The following is a 16,015-nucleotide window of genomic DNA, read 5'->3' on the forward strand; positions in this document are numbered from 1 at the left end:
TACCATGTGGCTGGTATGACCTCATGGATCCACCCACAGTGATGCCCACCTTGATGACCTCATGGATCCTCCCATGGACTTGCTCATTGCCCAACCCACTAACCAATGGAATGCATCCGATCACTCCCATTTTAAAGCTAACCGAGCCCCCCTTACAGGGGATATATAACCATGTGTCCTGACTGAATAAAGCCCCTTTCCCTTGGAGCTGAGCCATAGATTGATCTAGGAGAATTTACATATGACTGTGTGTCATATGTTATTTCTTTCGTGTACACCTGATCAATATCCATTAGGCCAGGAGTAGGCAACTGAAGTGAACATTTTATTAATTGCTCAACCCAACACTAGCATATGATTTAGATCCAATTGCAATGCGATATGAACATGAGCTTTTACATACAGCAACACTCTGTCATTTACACATCGTTTTCAAAGGAAATATTCATCAAAAACACACACACACACACACACATATACAGTACAGACTAAAAGTTTGGACACCTCATTTAAAGATTTTTCTGTATTTTCATGACTATGAAAATTGTACATTCACACTGAAGGCATCAAAACTATGAATTAACACATGTGGAATTATATACTTAACAAAAAAGTGTGAAACAACTGAAATTATGTCTTATATTCTAGGTTCTTCAAAGTAGCCACCTTTTGCTTTGATGACTGCTTTGCACACTCTTGGCATTCTCTTGATGAGCTTCAAGAGGTAGTCACTGGGAATGGCTTTCACTTCATAGGTGTGCCCTGTCAGGTTTAATAAGTGGGATTTCTTGCCTTATAAATGGGGTTGGGACCATCAGTTGTGTTGAGCAGAAGTCTGATGGATACACAGCTGATAGTCCTACTGAATAGACTGTTAGAATTTGTATTATGGGGAAAAAAAAGCAGCTAAGTAAAGAAAATGAGTGGTCATCATTACTTTAAGAAATGAAGGTCAGTCAGTCCGAAAAATTGGGAAGACTTTGAAAGTGTCCCCAAATGCTGTGGCAAAAACCATCAAGCGCTACAAAGAAACTGGCTCACATGAGGAGCGCCCCAGGAAAGGAAGACCAAGATTTACCTCTGCTTCTGAGGATAAGTTTATCCGAGTCACCAGCCTCAGAAATCGCAGGTTAACAGCAGCTCAGATTACAGACCAGGTCAATGCCACACAGAGTTCTAGCAGCAGACATATCTCTACAACAACTATTAAGAGGAGACTTAGTGCAGCAGGCCTTCATGGTAAAATAGCTGCTAGGAATCCACTGCTAAGGACAGGCAAAAAGCAGAAGAGACTTGTTTGGGCTAAGGAACACAAGGAATGGACATTAGACCAGTGGAAATCTGTGATTTGGTCTGATGAGTCCAAATTGGAGATCTTTGGTTCCAACCACCGTGTCTTTGTGCAACGCCGAAAACGTGAACGGATGGACTCTACATGCCTGGTTCCCAACGTGAAGCATGGAGGAGGAGGTGTGATGGTGTGGGGGTGCTTTGCTGGTGACACTGTTGGGGATTTATTCAAAATTGAAGGCATACTAAATCAGCATGGCTACCACAGCATCTTCCAGCGGCATGCTATTCCATCCGGTTTGCGTTTAGTTGGACCATCATTTATTTTTCAACCGGACAATGACCCCAAACACACCTCCAGGCTGTGTAAGGGCAATTTGACCAAGAAGGAGAGTGATGGGGTGCTACGCCAGATGACCTGGCCTTCACAGTCACCAGACCTGAACCCAATCGAGATTGTTTGGGGTGAGCTGGACTGCATAGTGAAGGCAAAAGGGTCAACAAGTGCTAAGCATCTCTGGGAACTCCTTCAAGATTGTTGGAAGACCATTTCCGGAGACTACCTCTTGAAGCTCATCAAGAGAATGCCAAGAGTGTGCAAAACGGTCATCAAAGCAACAGGTGGCTACTTTTATGAACCTAGAATATAAGACATAATTTCAGTTGTTGCTCATGTGAGCCAGTTTCTTTGTAGCGCTTGATGATTTTTGCCACTGCACTTGGGGACACTTTCAAAGTTTTCCCAATTTTTTGGACTGACTGACCTTCATTTCTTAAAGTAATGATGGCCACTCGTTTTTCTTTACTTAGAATTTGTATTATGGCAAGAAAAAAGCAGCTAACAGTCTATTCAGTAGGACTATCAGCTGTGTATCCAGAAGACTTCTACACAACACAACTGATGGTCCTAACCCCATTTATAAGGCAAGAAATCCCACTTACTAAACCCGACAGGGCACACCTATGAAGTGAAAACCATTCCCGGTGACTACCTCTTGAAGCTCATCAAGAGAATGCAAAGAGTGTGCAAAACGGTCATCAAAGCAACAGGTGGCTACTTTTATGAACCTAGAATATAAGACATAATTTCAGTTGTTGCTCATGTGAGCCAGTTTCTTTGTAGCGCTTGATGATTTTTGCCACTGCACTTGGGGACACTTTCAAAGTTTTCCCAATTTTTTGGACTGACTGACCTTCATTTCTTAAAGTAATGATGGCCACTCGTTTTTCTTTACTTAGAATTTGTATTATGGCAAGAAAAAAGCAGCTAACAGTCTATTCAGTAGGACTATCAGCTGTGTATCCAGAAGACTTCTACACAACACAACTGATGGTCCTAACCCCATTTATAAGGCAAGAAATCCCACTTACTAAACCCGACAGGGCACACCTATGAAGTGAAAACCATTCCCGGTGACTACCTCTTGAAGCTCATCAAGAGAATGCAAAGAGTGTGCAAAGCAGTCATCTAAGCAAAAGGTGGCTACTTTGAAGAACCTAGAATATAAGACATAATTTCAGTTGTTTCACACTTGTTTGTTAAGCATATAATTCCACATGTGTTAATTCATAGTTTTGATGCCTTCAGTGTGAATGTACAATTTTCATAGTCATGAAAATACAGAAAAATCTTTAAATGAGAAGGTGTGTCCAAATTTTTGGTCTGTACTGTATATGTATTTTCAACACAAAGAAGAAAACAGAGTATGTATATCACCAACGCATCAATTCAATAAAAATAATTTTATTAAACATATATTATAATGACATATAACACTAAGATGTAGAATACACAAAGAAAAAACAACAGCTGAACACTCAAAGGGAGGATCACCGCTCCACTAGTAGAACTTGGCAGAGCACATACCCATATATAAATAGAAGCTCCATTACTACTAATGCCTTCAGATTCATATAAGAGACAATCAAGTTTTCATCAAAGAATGCACATATATATATGAATCTGCAGCTGAAGTCTGACAATTGTGGCCGGAGGGTTGTTGCGTCTTTGGATGCCCATAAGGCGTTTGATAGTGTGGAGTGGGGATATCTTTGGCGGGTGCTGAAGTGTATGGGTATTGGACCACAATTTGTGTCGTGGATTCAATTGCTATATTCATTACCGACAGCTAGAATCAGAGTGAATGGGGAACTTTCTCAGCCTATAAAGTTGGCCAGAGGTACGAGGCAGGGATGCCCACTGTCGCCCCTTCTGTTTGCCCTAGCTGTGGAGCCACTGGCCGCCAAGATCCGACAGTCGGATGAGGTCCCTGGGTTCAGATATGGGAGTGTTGAGGAGAAGATTGCGTTATATGCAGACGAAATTTTACTGTTCCTGGCGGACCCAGATGACGCCTTGAAAGGGGCCATCGAGATCATTGGAAAATTTGGAGCCTTGTCGGGACTGAGGATAAATTGGGATAAATCGGTCCTCTTTGATGTAGATGGGGTGGAGGAGAGTGGGAGTGAGCCATTGGGAGAGGGGCGGCTTAAGGAGGCATCCCTTTTTAAATACCTGGGAATATGGATCTCGATGCCAGTTACGGAGTTTTTGTATAGGAATTTGACTCCTCTCATGGGCGTGCTTAAGGCAAAAGTAGATGCGTGGAATAAATTACACCTATCGGTGGTGGGTAGGGTTAATCTTATTAAAATGGTTCTGATGCCCAAAATACTCTACGTCCTCCATAATGCGCCAGTTTGGATTCCACGTGGGAAATTCCGGCAGATTAATGCTCTTTTTAGAAGCCTGATATAGGGGAGACAGTACCCACGTATTAGCCTGGAGACGCTTCAGCGACCTAAAAAAGATGGAGGGTTGGCTTTGCCCAACCCTGAGTTATATTTTCTTGCAGCCCAAAGTCAGCATTTGAAGGGCTGGGCGCGAGAGGCGTCCTCCAATGCGGTACAACACTTGATGGAGGGGGTGACAAACCGACGACCGGTGGTGCAGTGTCTGGAGGATGGCTCCTTGGGCGTATTGGGGAAATTGTATCCAACTATGTTTTTGATACATAAACTATGGACCAGACTGCGACAGATTCCGGGGGTTACGGGACTGACTAAATTTACACCGATATGGCTTAATAATAATTTGGTAGAGTTTGCGGCTCTTGGAGTGCTGACAGAGTGGCAGGCCAAAGGAATCCACTTGGTTGCTCAGATAATTCAACAACGAGTGTTAAAGTCCTTTTCGCAGCTGCAGGGGGAGTTTGGATTGAGACCGACTGGGGAGTATCAATATGCCCAGATGAAGCATGCTTTCAAAGCTCAAAACAAGGGCGATGGTATTGAGATCCAAGAGGACATAGTTTTGGAATACGTGTGTGGGGAAGGGTCCACAAGGGGAGTCATTTCCACCCTTTATAAGGATCTACTGCATGCCTATTTGCTGGATTTCCCTCTAAAAGCGAGAGCTAAGTGGGAAAGAGATTTAGGCCCAATGGAGAATGAAACCTGGGAGTCGGTGTTGGAGTGGGTTCCACGAGTGTCACTAAGTGAGCCATATAGACTATCGCAGCTGTACATCTTGCACAGAGTCTATAAATCACCGGAAGTGTTACACAGAGCGGGGTTGCGTGCTGACTCTGAATGCCCGAGATGTGGGACTGAGAATGCAGGAATATACCACATGATGTGGACATGTCCAAGATTGGTTGCTTTTTGGCTGGTGGTACTGAGCCGTGTGGAAGGGGCGTATAAATGTAGAGTGCCGAGAGATCCGATGGTGTGCCTACTGGGATATGTGGAGGAAATTAGAGTGGATAACACCTGGAAGATAGCAATAGCTAGGCTATTATATATGGCTAGGAAGGTGATAGCAAGGAATTGGATTAAGGAGGAGCCGCCTACAAGGGGTGAATTCCTGAAATATGTTAAATATGGTCTCAATCTGGAAAAGGGGGTTTACAAAAGACGTGGGAAAACAGAAATGTTTGACAAAATGTGGTCTCCGTGGCTCGAGCTGGGATGAGTAGGTATGGGAAATGGGTGAATGAAGACCTTTTGAAGGGGGGAGAGTGCTAGAGGAAAAAGCGGTCATAAGTGAGTCAAGCGGCTCAAAGAGCCATCAATACTGGTAATAAAAGTATAATTGGGAAGGAGCTGTCATGGGAGGGGGAGGCTTGGGGTTTGTTGGGGGTTTGTAAAATGAAGAAACTTTGTAATATATTGGAAAATCCATAACATGTAATGTTCATGTTTATTTTCAATAAAAATCTATTTAAATAAAAAAAAAAAGAATGCACATATATCCAAAAGCACCACCCAATTTTCAGAGGCATGTATATCATTGGTATTATTGCTCACCCATTGTCAGTCCGGAATGTGCAGTGATCCGCCCTATGACCCCTGACACGCGTTTCGCGTTAGATGGCTTTCTCAAAGGGGATATCAATGTATATTATATATATATATTATATATATATATATATATATATATATATATATATATATATATATATATATATATATATATATATATATATATATATATATATTTTAGAAAGATAAGAAGAAAAGCCGGCAATTCATGTGCCACGTACGGTTATATCACAGCATGACAGGTTAGAATAGAATAGATAGAAACAAATAGAATATATAGATATATACAGTATATATATCAGTGACACACATCTATGTATATACAGCTCTGGCAAAAATTAGGAGACCACTGCAAAATGTTCAGTTTGTCTAATTTTTCTTTTTATAGGTATATTTTTGAGTAAAATGTAAGTTGCTCTTTTATTCTATAAACTATTGACAACATGTCTCTGTAGTTCGAACCAATTAATTTTGTATTTATTTTCTGAAAATGAGAAATGGTAAAAATAACACAAAATGCATTGCTTGCAGACCTCAAAAAATGCCAAAAAACAAGTTCATAATCATTTAAAAACAACAATACTAGTGTTTTAATGCAGGAAGAGTTCAGAAATCAATATTTGGTGGAATAACCATGATTTTTAATAACAGCTTTCATGCGTCTTGGCATGCTTTCCACCAGTCTTTCACACTGCTTTTGGGTGACCTTATGCCACTCCTGGTACAAAAATGTAAGCAGTTCGTCTTTGTTTGATGGCTTGTGACTATCCATCTTCCTCTTGATTACATTCCAGATTTTTTCAATGGGGTTCAGTTCTGGAGATTGGGCTGGCCATGACAGGGATTTGATGTGGTGGTTCTTCAGTCACACATTGATTGACCTAGCTGTGTGGCATGGCGCATTGTCCTGCTGTAAAACCAGTCCTCAGAGGTGGGGAACATTGCCTGAGCAGAAGGAATCAACTGCTTTTCCAGGATAACCTTGTATGTGGCTTGAATCATATGTCCTTCGCAAAGAACAACCTACCCAATTCCAGCCTTGCTGAAGCATCCTCAGATCATCACCTACTCCAAATTTCACAGTGGGTGCAAGACAAGGTGGCTTGTACTCCTCTCCAGGTCTTCGTCTAACCATTAGATGACCAGGTGTTGGGCAAAACTGAAAATTAGACTCATCAGAGAAGATTACCTTACTCCAGTCCTCTATGGTCCAATCCTTATGGTCTTTGGCAAACTTCAGCCTGGCTCTCCTTTGCTTCTCATTGATCAATGGCTTTTTCCTAGCTTTACATGATTTGATGCCTTCATCTAGGAGCCTGTTACGAACTGTTCTTGCCGTGCACTTCACCCTGGCTGCAATTTGCCATTTCTTTGGTAGGTCACTTTATATCATCCTGCGGTTGCTGAGTGACATTCGAATAAGCTGATGGTCATCCCGGTCAGTGGAGTCGTTTTCGCCCTCTGCTGGTCTGTAGCTTTGTTGTCCCCAATGTCTGCTGCTTGACCTTGTTATAATTGACTGCTGTCTTAAAAATGTTAAGGATGGAGGCAACATGATGCTCAATGTGTCCCTTTGCTAGTAAAGCCAGAATTGAGCCCTTCTTTTCCTCACTTAATACTTTACTTTTCAATTTCCTATTACTTTTGGGATATTACTGGCACTTGTTATGCTCTCCAGCTTGTCCTATTGCAAGAAGATTGTGAAGACCACAACAGTGTTTTTTATACTTTCCCTCGTTAAATAAGATTTGGTTCAGGTGATCACCTAATCAGAAGCACATTAAGTAGAATGAGATGTACTCTGGTTGGAATTCAACTGACACTGGAATGGAATGGCTGTCAGACATGTAGACAAGCTGATTTTTCTAAAACTATGCAGTGGTCTCTTAATTTTTGCCAGAGCTCTATATTACATAGATAGATAGAAGAAAAGCTGGCAATTCATGTGCCGTGTACTCTAAAATCACTGCAGGATAGAAGACATGGATTACACACAGTAAATACATATAGAATAGGTAGATATATAGATGTCAGTGACTAATTTTCACACACACTGTGCTAATTGTATTTCTGTACAAAAAATGGCGTGGCCTCCTGAGCAATTTTTGTAACCAGCACCCTGAAACCGGTTTTTACGTACCGGTAATAGGATTTTACAGAGTCCACGACAGCACCCACAACGAGAGAGGGGATCCGCCCACCTTCCGGACAGGAACCTACAGGTTAAAAAGGGGCGGTCCCCCTCGCCCTCCAGTTTGTGTTCCAGAGTACAAGGGTTACCGCCAATGAATCAGTACATGACAATATTATATTAAACAATACTAAATACCACCACCTCTATAGAGTGATCTCTAAGGCACACCTTCCAACAGAGTGCAGGAATAAGAAACTAAATACGGGGGGGAATGTATGGGTGCTGTCGTGGACTCAGGAAAACCGGTTTTTACGTACCGGTAATAGGATTTTACAATCGCCACGACAGCACCCACAACGAGAGACTTTCAAAGACTATTTAACTGGGAGGGACCACAGCACTAAGTACTGAACGGCCAAACTGTAAGCTGGAATTAGCAGATAGATCAAGGCGATAGTGCTTATAAAAGGTGGAAGGTGATGACCAAGTTGCCGCCTTACATATCATTTCAATGGGGACATCCGCCTTCTCCGCCCAGGATGATGCCATGGCCCGAGTGGAGTGCGCCCTGATGCCTTCTGGTGGTGTTACTCCCCTGGCAGAATAGGCAAGACATATCGCTTCTCTAATCCATCTAGCGATAGAGTTCTTCGTGACACCAGAACCCTTTTTCCGATTCTGGAAAGAAACAAACAAAGCCCTACTCTGTCTCCAGCTTTGTGTCCTATCCAGGTATTCTAATATCGCCCTCTTTACATCTAGAGTGATATTTTTTCTCCTCTTCTGAACCTGGATTTTCATAGAAAGATGGTAAATAAATCTCCTGACTTCTATGAAATTTAGTTACTACTTTTGGTAAATATGCAGGATCGGGTTTTAGGACAATCTTATCCTGGAGAATTATTAGATAGGGAGGATCTACTGATAACGCATGTATATCACTGACCCTCCTGGCAGATGTTAATGCTAAGAGTAGAGCTGTTTTTAAGGTTAAATTTTTTATTGAAATAGAGTCTAATGGCTCGAACGGAGGTTCAGTCAACGCCTCAAGCACCAAATTTAAATCCCAAGGGGGTATTCTTACAATATGGATTGGGTTAGACCGCTGACATGCCTTAATAAATCTAGCAACCCATCTATTACCAGCTATATCACTGTTATATAGAGCTCCCAAGGCTGAAACATGAACTCTTAGAGTGTTGACTGCTAAACCCAATTCCCAGCCTTTCTGAAGGAATTCTAAAATAGCTGAAATCGGAGCTTTATCTCCTAATGGTTGCTGATAAAAGGAATTTTTTCCAAATTTTTGTGTAGATCTTTGTAGTGACCTCCTTTCTACTTTTCAATAAGGTATCTATTAAAGCATTAGAGAACCCCCTCTCCTTCAGAAGCTCCCTCTCAAGTTCCAAGCCGTTAAGTGAAGAGTCTCCAAATTTGGATGACGAAATGGCCCTTGAGAGAGGAGTTCCGGAACCACTGGCAACACCCAGGGATCGGTCACAGACATTGTCCTGAGGAGAGAGAACCAAGGCCTCCTGGGCCAGAAAGGGGCAATTAAGATCATTCTGGCTCTTTCCTCCCTGATCTTCCTGAGAACTATCGGAATCAGACACATTGGGGGAAAGGCATATGCCAGCTGGAAGTCCCAACGGACCCGAAGGGAATCCACTATAAATGGTTGGTCTGCTATCTGTAAAGATGCGAACCTTCTGACCTTCCTGTTCTTTCTCGTAGCAAACAGATCTATTGTCGGCAACCCCCACAGATTGACTATCTGATCGAATATCTGATGGTTCAGGGACCACTCTCCCTGACGAAGGGAATGGCGACTGAGGTAGTCCGCCTCTATATTGAGTTCCCCTTTTATATGAACTGCCGACAGGGATTGTAAGTGTTTCTCGGCCAGAGACAATATCTGTGCTGTAGTGGTCATCAGGGATCGAGATCTTGTCCCCCCCTGATGATTGATGTAGGCTACCACAGTCATATTGTCTGTTTGTATCTGTACATGCACATTCCTCAGGGATGGTAGTAAGGAAAGAAGAGCCTGATTGACTGCCGTAAGCCCTCTTAGATTTGAGGAATTCTGGGACTCTTGAATCGACCATCGCCCTTGGGTTAGAATGTCTCCCATATGGGCTCCCCAACCGAACGGACTGGCATCTGTTGTAATTATGTTGTCCGGAGTGATGGTCCAGAGAACTCCTTTTGACAAATGTGCTAGATTGAGCCACCATCTCAGATCCTGAAGAGTGGCGGGTGATAATTTGAACCTTCTGCTCAGAGCACCGTGAAGATCTTTTTCTGCTTGAAGAACTTCGTACTGAAGCATTCGGGTATGAGCCTGAGCCCATCTTACCGCCGATATACACGCAGTCAAAGATCCTAGAAGCGACATTGCATCTCTTAGACATAAGTTTGGAGCTTTCCTTACAGCCGTGATCCTTTGAACGATCTTCCGCTTCTTCTCTTCTGGTAGGAAGGATGACTGATCATCTGAGTCTAGAAGAACTCCTAGGAACATTTGACGTCTTGTGGGTTCCAGTTTTGACTTTTCCCAGTTGATAATCCATCCGAGCTCCTGTAGGGATGATATTATGGCATTTACCCTAGACGTACACGGATCAATTGAATTTCCTACTATCAAAAAATCGTCTAGATAGGGCACCACAAGGGTCTCTCTCTCCCTGATATGTGCCATTACTTCTGAAACAACCTTAGTAAAAACTCTAGGTGCCATGGACAGGCCAAAGGGCATTGCCAAAAATTGAAAATGCTTAAAGGGAACCTGTCACCTGAATTTGGCGGGACTGGTTTTGGGTCATATGGGCGGAGTTTTCAGGTGTTTGATTCACCCTTTCCTTACCCGCTGGCTGCATGCTGGCTGCAATATTGGATTGAAGTTCATTCTTTGTCCTCCATAGTACACGCCTGCGCAAAGCAATCTTGCCTTGTGCAGGCATGTACTACAGAGGACAGAGAATGAACTTCAATCCAATATTGCAGCCAGCATGCAGCCAGCGGGTAAGGAAAGGGTGAATCAAACACCCCAAAACTCCGCCCATATGACCCAAAACCAGTCCCGCCAAATTCAGGTGACAGGTTCCCTTTAATTTGATGGTTTACCCATACTGCCATCCTGAGAAATTGCTGGTGATTTCTGTGAACTGGAAGATGGTAGTACGCATCTTTTAGATCCAAGACCGACATGTAGCACCTAGGAAACAAAAGCTTAGTTGTTGACTTAATGGATTCCATCTTAAAAGCGTGGTACTGAAGATATTTATTCAATTTACGTAAATTTATGATAGTCCTAAAGGACCCATCAGGTTTAGCGATTAAGAATAGCGGAGAATAAAAACCCGTCTTCTCCTGATGTTTTGGTACTTCTTCAATAACTCGCTTTGTAAGCAATTGTTGAATCTCTAATTCTAAGGCCTGTTGTTGGGCCAGAGTGTCCAGTGATGTTATCACAAACTGATCCGGGGGAGTTCTCAAAAATTCTAATTTTAATCCGGACTCAACCACCCCCATTATCCAGGCACTAGAAGTAATTTTTTCCCATCTATCTGAGAAGAACTTTAGTCTTCCGCCTACTGGTAGATCTGTCTTATCTGTAATTACGCCTACGTCTTGAGAAAGATGAAACGTTCTTATAGTATCCACCTTTCTTCTTTGGATCTGATGTTTCCCAGTCGCGATTATATCCCTGCTGGTCTGGCTGGAATCTCCTGAAGGGCATGCGTCTTCGGAAGGCGTTCCTAAAAGTGGGATTAAACGTTTTAGGAAATCCCTTCTTCCTATCTTCTGCCTTTGCAAGGATGTCATCCAGCACCGGGCCGAATAGGTACTCACCCCTACATGGAATGGAGCAAAGTTTGGCTTTAGCCTGGGCATCCCCCTTCCAGGTCTTTAGCCATAGAACCCGTCTGGCTGCATTCGAAAGACCTGCCGATCTTGCGGCCAATTTCAGAGAATCAATTGAGGCGTCTGCTAGATAAGCTGCTCCTTCTCTGACCTGAGACAGGGAATTCAGCAACTTATCCCTGGGTACCTTCGCTTTAAGCTGCTCCTCCAGCTGAGTCACCCAGACCATGATTGATCTGGCCGTACAGGTGCCTGCGATAGCAGGCTTAAAGGCTCCAGATGATGACTCCCATAGTTTTTTAAGGAGCATGTCAGCCTTTCTGTCTGAAGGATCCTTGAGGAGCCCTACATCTTCTAACGGAAGTGAGGCTGTTTTTGAAGTAGAGGCTACTGCCGCATCTATTTTAGGAACCTTCATCCACTGTGATAAGGTGTCATCTTCAAAGGGGTACCTTCTTTTTGCAGCTGAAGGTAAAAACCCTTTATCCAGCTTGTCCCACTCCCGTTTGACCAGATCTTTAACAGAATCCACCACTGGGAAAGCTTTTCGACTTCTCTGGCTCAGCCCTGCGAACATGATCTCCTGGGTTGTTTGCCTTAATTAAGGTTTCCATACCATCCGTGGAAAAGCAAGGTCTTCCCTCCTCATCTGAAGAGGATGCCGAAGAACTTTCCGAACACTCGCCCTCTTGTACCGAAGGGCTGGAATCGGACACCAACTCCACACTGCTTTTTTCATGCCGTCTGGTTTTAAGGGATGATTTTATTTCTTCCCTAATTACCTCCCTCAGATCCGATACTCGGAGAGGGGCCTCTTCTTCTAACATACGACATATGCATAATTGGCATAACTTTTTAACATAGGTGTCAGGTAGAGGCTCTGTGCATACAGCACACTGCTTATGCTTGGATTTGGAGACCTTTTTCCCCTATAATAAAGCATAGTATAGAAAACGGCTGTATCAGGCAATGGTCTACATATTACACTCACCACTGCTGAAAAAATGTAGAGTACCGGTTTTTGAGGGGGTGAGGCGCGACGTGACGCTGGTTTGCCAGGATCCTGCTGCCCACGTTCGCCGCTATGAGACCTGTGCTCTCCTGCCTGTCGGTGTTCAGCGTCTCCTGCCAAAGACATATTGCCGCACACACATCTCACCTGAGCGCTGCTCCTTTTCAAAAGTCCCGCGCTCCTCCTCCCGGTCTCCTCCGGAAGTTGTTCGCTCTACTTACGGGTCATAAGCGCCGACCTGCTCCTGCAGCGTCGCGCGCGAGTGGACGACCCAGGGCGGCGTGCCTTCCCCCGGGAACGCCACCGCTCCTTGCCAGACGAGGGGAGAAGCTGACACAAGACTTCCCCCGACGCTGCTTCCGGGCCCCCGACTCTGCCGTTCTCCCCGGACACCGCACAGAGGCTTGGCGGACCCGGGTAAGAGGAAACGACCTGTAGGCTCCCGCCGTCCGGACAGGAACCCAAACTGGAGGGCGAGGGGGACCGCCCCTTTTTAACCTGTAGGTTCCTGTCCGGAAGGTGGGCGGATCCCCTCTCTCGTTGTGGGTGCTGTCGTGGCGATAGGAAAACAAATATTGTAAAAGTCACAGAAAGATGGAGAAGTCACATCTATGATCAGCTCTAATCCTGCCATCTCCACCGTTCTCATTACACAAGTATAAAACATATAATACTGGTGGATAAAACAAGACTGAGCACAAGACCTTCACAGCCGTCTACACATCATAGGGGAGATCTCATGACTCCTTCTCTCCATCTACCTGATGATCCTGAGGAACATTGGGATCTTGTTTACAGTCCTGTGGAGGAAGAGGATGGGGACATCTCTCTGGTGTTGTCCTCTTACTGGATAGATCTGGAGGAAACACATACAGGGACTGAATTCATTCTTTACATACAGATAATTATAGGCCGTGTGTATTTAGTCCTGTCTATTACCTGGTGATGTGAGGGGCTGGGGAACCTCCATCATGACGTCCTTGTACAGATCTTTGTGTCCTTCTAAATACCCCCACTCCTCCATGGAGAAATAGACGGCGACATCCTGACACCTTATAGGAACCTGACACATACAATGATACCGTCATCCCCGATCCCTTCACATCATCTATTATATAATGCTAGGAGCGTCACTGTCTGAAGCCATCATATAATGCACAAGCATGACACGCCGGTGCAGTCTGGACCCCACAGAGTGACGCATCAGGCAGTAGCGTAGCTACCGTGGGGGCAAAGGGGGCCATCGCCCTGGGCCCGGTGCTCAGAGGGGGCCCACCCGGAGCTACGCTACTGTAACTGTATTGGCCTGCACAGCGCACCAATACAGTTACATTCTGAGGCAGAGTAGGGAGAATCGATTTCCCTGCTCTGCCACCCGGCCGCTATGGGCCCCTGAGCAGGCGGGCCCCCCACCTGTCATTGCAGGGTCAACTATCGGCATCTAGCGGATACAGCTGACCGCATTGATGAGGAAAGGAGAGCTACGCTCCTCCCATAATCCCCCTGTCAGCGTCTGACGTCACCGACGCTGACACTGATAAGGGGGTGTGATGACATCACTGCCCGGAGCCACGGTCCGAAGGTGAGCGGGAGCAGCGCAAGAACCAGGAAGAAGAGAGGTGAGTATTAATTGTCTTTCTTTATGGGGGCTGCCTTATATTACCGGGTCTACCTGTTGGGGGGTGCTACCTTATACTACGGTGTCTGCCTGTGGGGAGTGCTGCCTTATATTACAGTGTCTGCCTGTGAGGGGGTGCTGCCTTATACTACAGAGTATGCCTGTGGGGGGGTGCTGCCTTATATTACAGAGTCTGCCTGTGGGGGGTGCTGCCTTATACTACAGAGTCTGCCTGTGGGGGGTGCTGCCTTATATTACAGAGTCTACCTACGGGGGCTGCCTTATGCTATAGAGACAGAATGGAGACGCAGAATGGGTGCAGCACATGACAGAATGGGGGTGCAAGATGAAAAGAGCACAGGACAAAATGGGGTCGCAGAATTGGAGTAGCACATACCAGAATTGGGGCGCAGGATGGGAGCACATGACAGGATGAGGGCACAGGAAGAGAGTAACACATGACAAGGAAAAGGCGCACAAAACAGGAGGAGGGCACAAGATGGGGGCCACACATGACAGGAAGGGGGTGCAGGATAGGGGCTGCACATGACAGGAAGGGGGCTGCACATGATAGGAAGGGGGCGCAAGATGGTAGCAGCACATGACAAGATTAGGGCACAGGATGGAAGCAGCACATACCAGGATGGAGACCATATACCAATATAAATGCACGCCACCCGGGCGTAGAACGGGTTCAATAGCTAGTTACTCTATAATGTCCCAGCATTCCCAGCAGTGTCACCTCTCTAGTCAGCAGCTCAATCATCTTGTAGGTGAGTTCTAGGATCTTTTGGTCATTGATGTCCTCATGTATCAGAGGGTGAGATGGAGGCCCTGTGATTGGGCTCAGGGGTCTTTCCCCATCCCTCAGACACAGGGTCCTGACAGTGCTCCTTAGATGACTTCTTCACTACTGTGTAATCCTGGTTATGGAGAGACACATTAATAAATCTCACTACAGAGATTTCCAGAGTCCTCGTCACCTCTCCAGTTCTGTCCAACTGTAATTCTCATAGATAAGAATGATGTAATGTGACGTCATCAGAATCTCTCACCTCTCCAGTAAGCCGGAAGAGGCTCTCTAGGTTGAGGTATAATATCCTCTCCACCATCTTGTCTCTGTCCATATCCATTTGTGATGGATAAATCATGAAAATTTTCTTATGTAGATCTTCACTGAGATGATCCGATATTGTAGAGACCTAAATGAGAAGAAGATGAGCCGATGTAACATCATAAAAATCCTGTGTAATAACACAATTACTGGAGATAAGAAGGGAAACATATGAGATTTATTATTTTACAGTATTTAATTTTCTTCTTTACATCTATGTCACGATTCACACCGTGACGGTCACCCCTACGTCATGGATCTGGGTGACTTTAGGCTAACAGACGGCTATCAAATGTGCAGGGGGGCTTATCTTAGTTATCACTTCACGGCTACACTGTGATGAAAACACACACAAGGCTATTTACCTATTGATTACTAAACACGACTGGTCTTGCAAGTAAAATATTACTAGAGGCTGCTAAGTTGTACCACTATAGACAATCCCATGTAAAAAAATAAAATAAAATATAGTAAAATAGAGAATATCTCTGTAAGACTGTGTGTAACAACACCAGACGAGGTGTGGGTTATATCTAGACAGCCCTTAAAAACAAAATGTCCCCTAAATGTCACCATTGGATAGTGCCGTACAGTCATGAAATGTCACTAATTGTGCTTTGTGCTGCGTATAGGCAACGCTAAGTGACGGATGGATTA

General features: G+C 44.5%; 1 protein-coding gene across 1 annotated transcript in view; it reads right to left on the bottom strand.

Annotated features, from left to right (window-relative positions):
• Positions 1-7,993, bottom strand: part of LOC138663150 (oocyte zinc finger protein XlCOF6-like) — a 69,483-nt gene extending 61,490 nt beyond the window's left edge. Inside the window, exon 1 of the mRNA XM_069749295.1 lies at positions 7,754-7,993. The gene's annotated coding sequence lies outside the window, so the exon portion shown is untranslated. The remainder of the gene's footprint in view (positions 1-7,753) is intronic.
• Between the last annotated feature and the right edge of the window lie 8,022 nt (positions 7,994-16,015).

Source organism: Ranitomeya imitator, chromosome 2 (assembly GCF_032444005.1).
Source record: "Ranitomeya imitator isolate aRanImi1 chromosome 2, aRanImi1.pri, whole genome shotgun sequence".
NCBI classification, from domain to species: domain Eukaryota; kingdom Metazoa; phylum Chordata; class Amphibia; order Anura; family Dendrobatidae; genus Ranitomeya; species Ranitomeya imitator.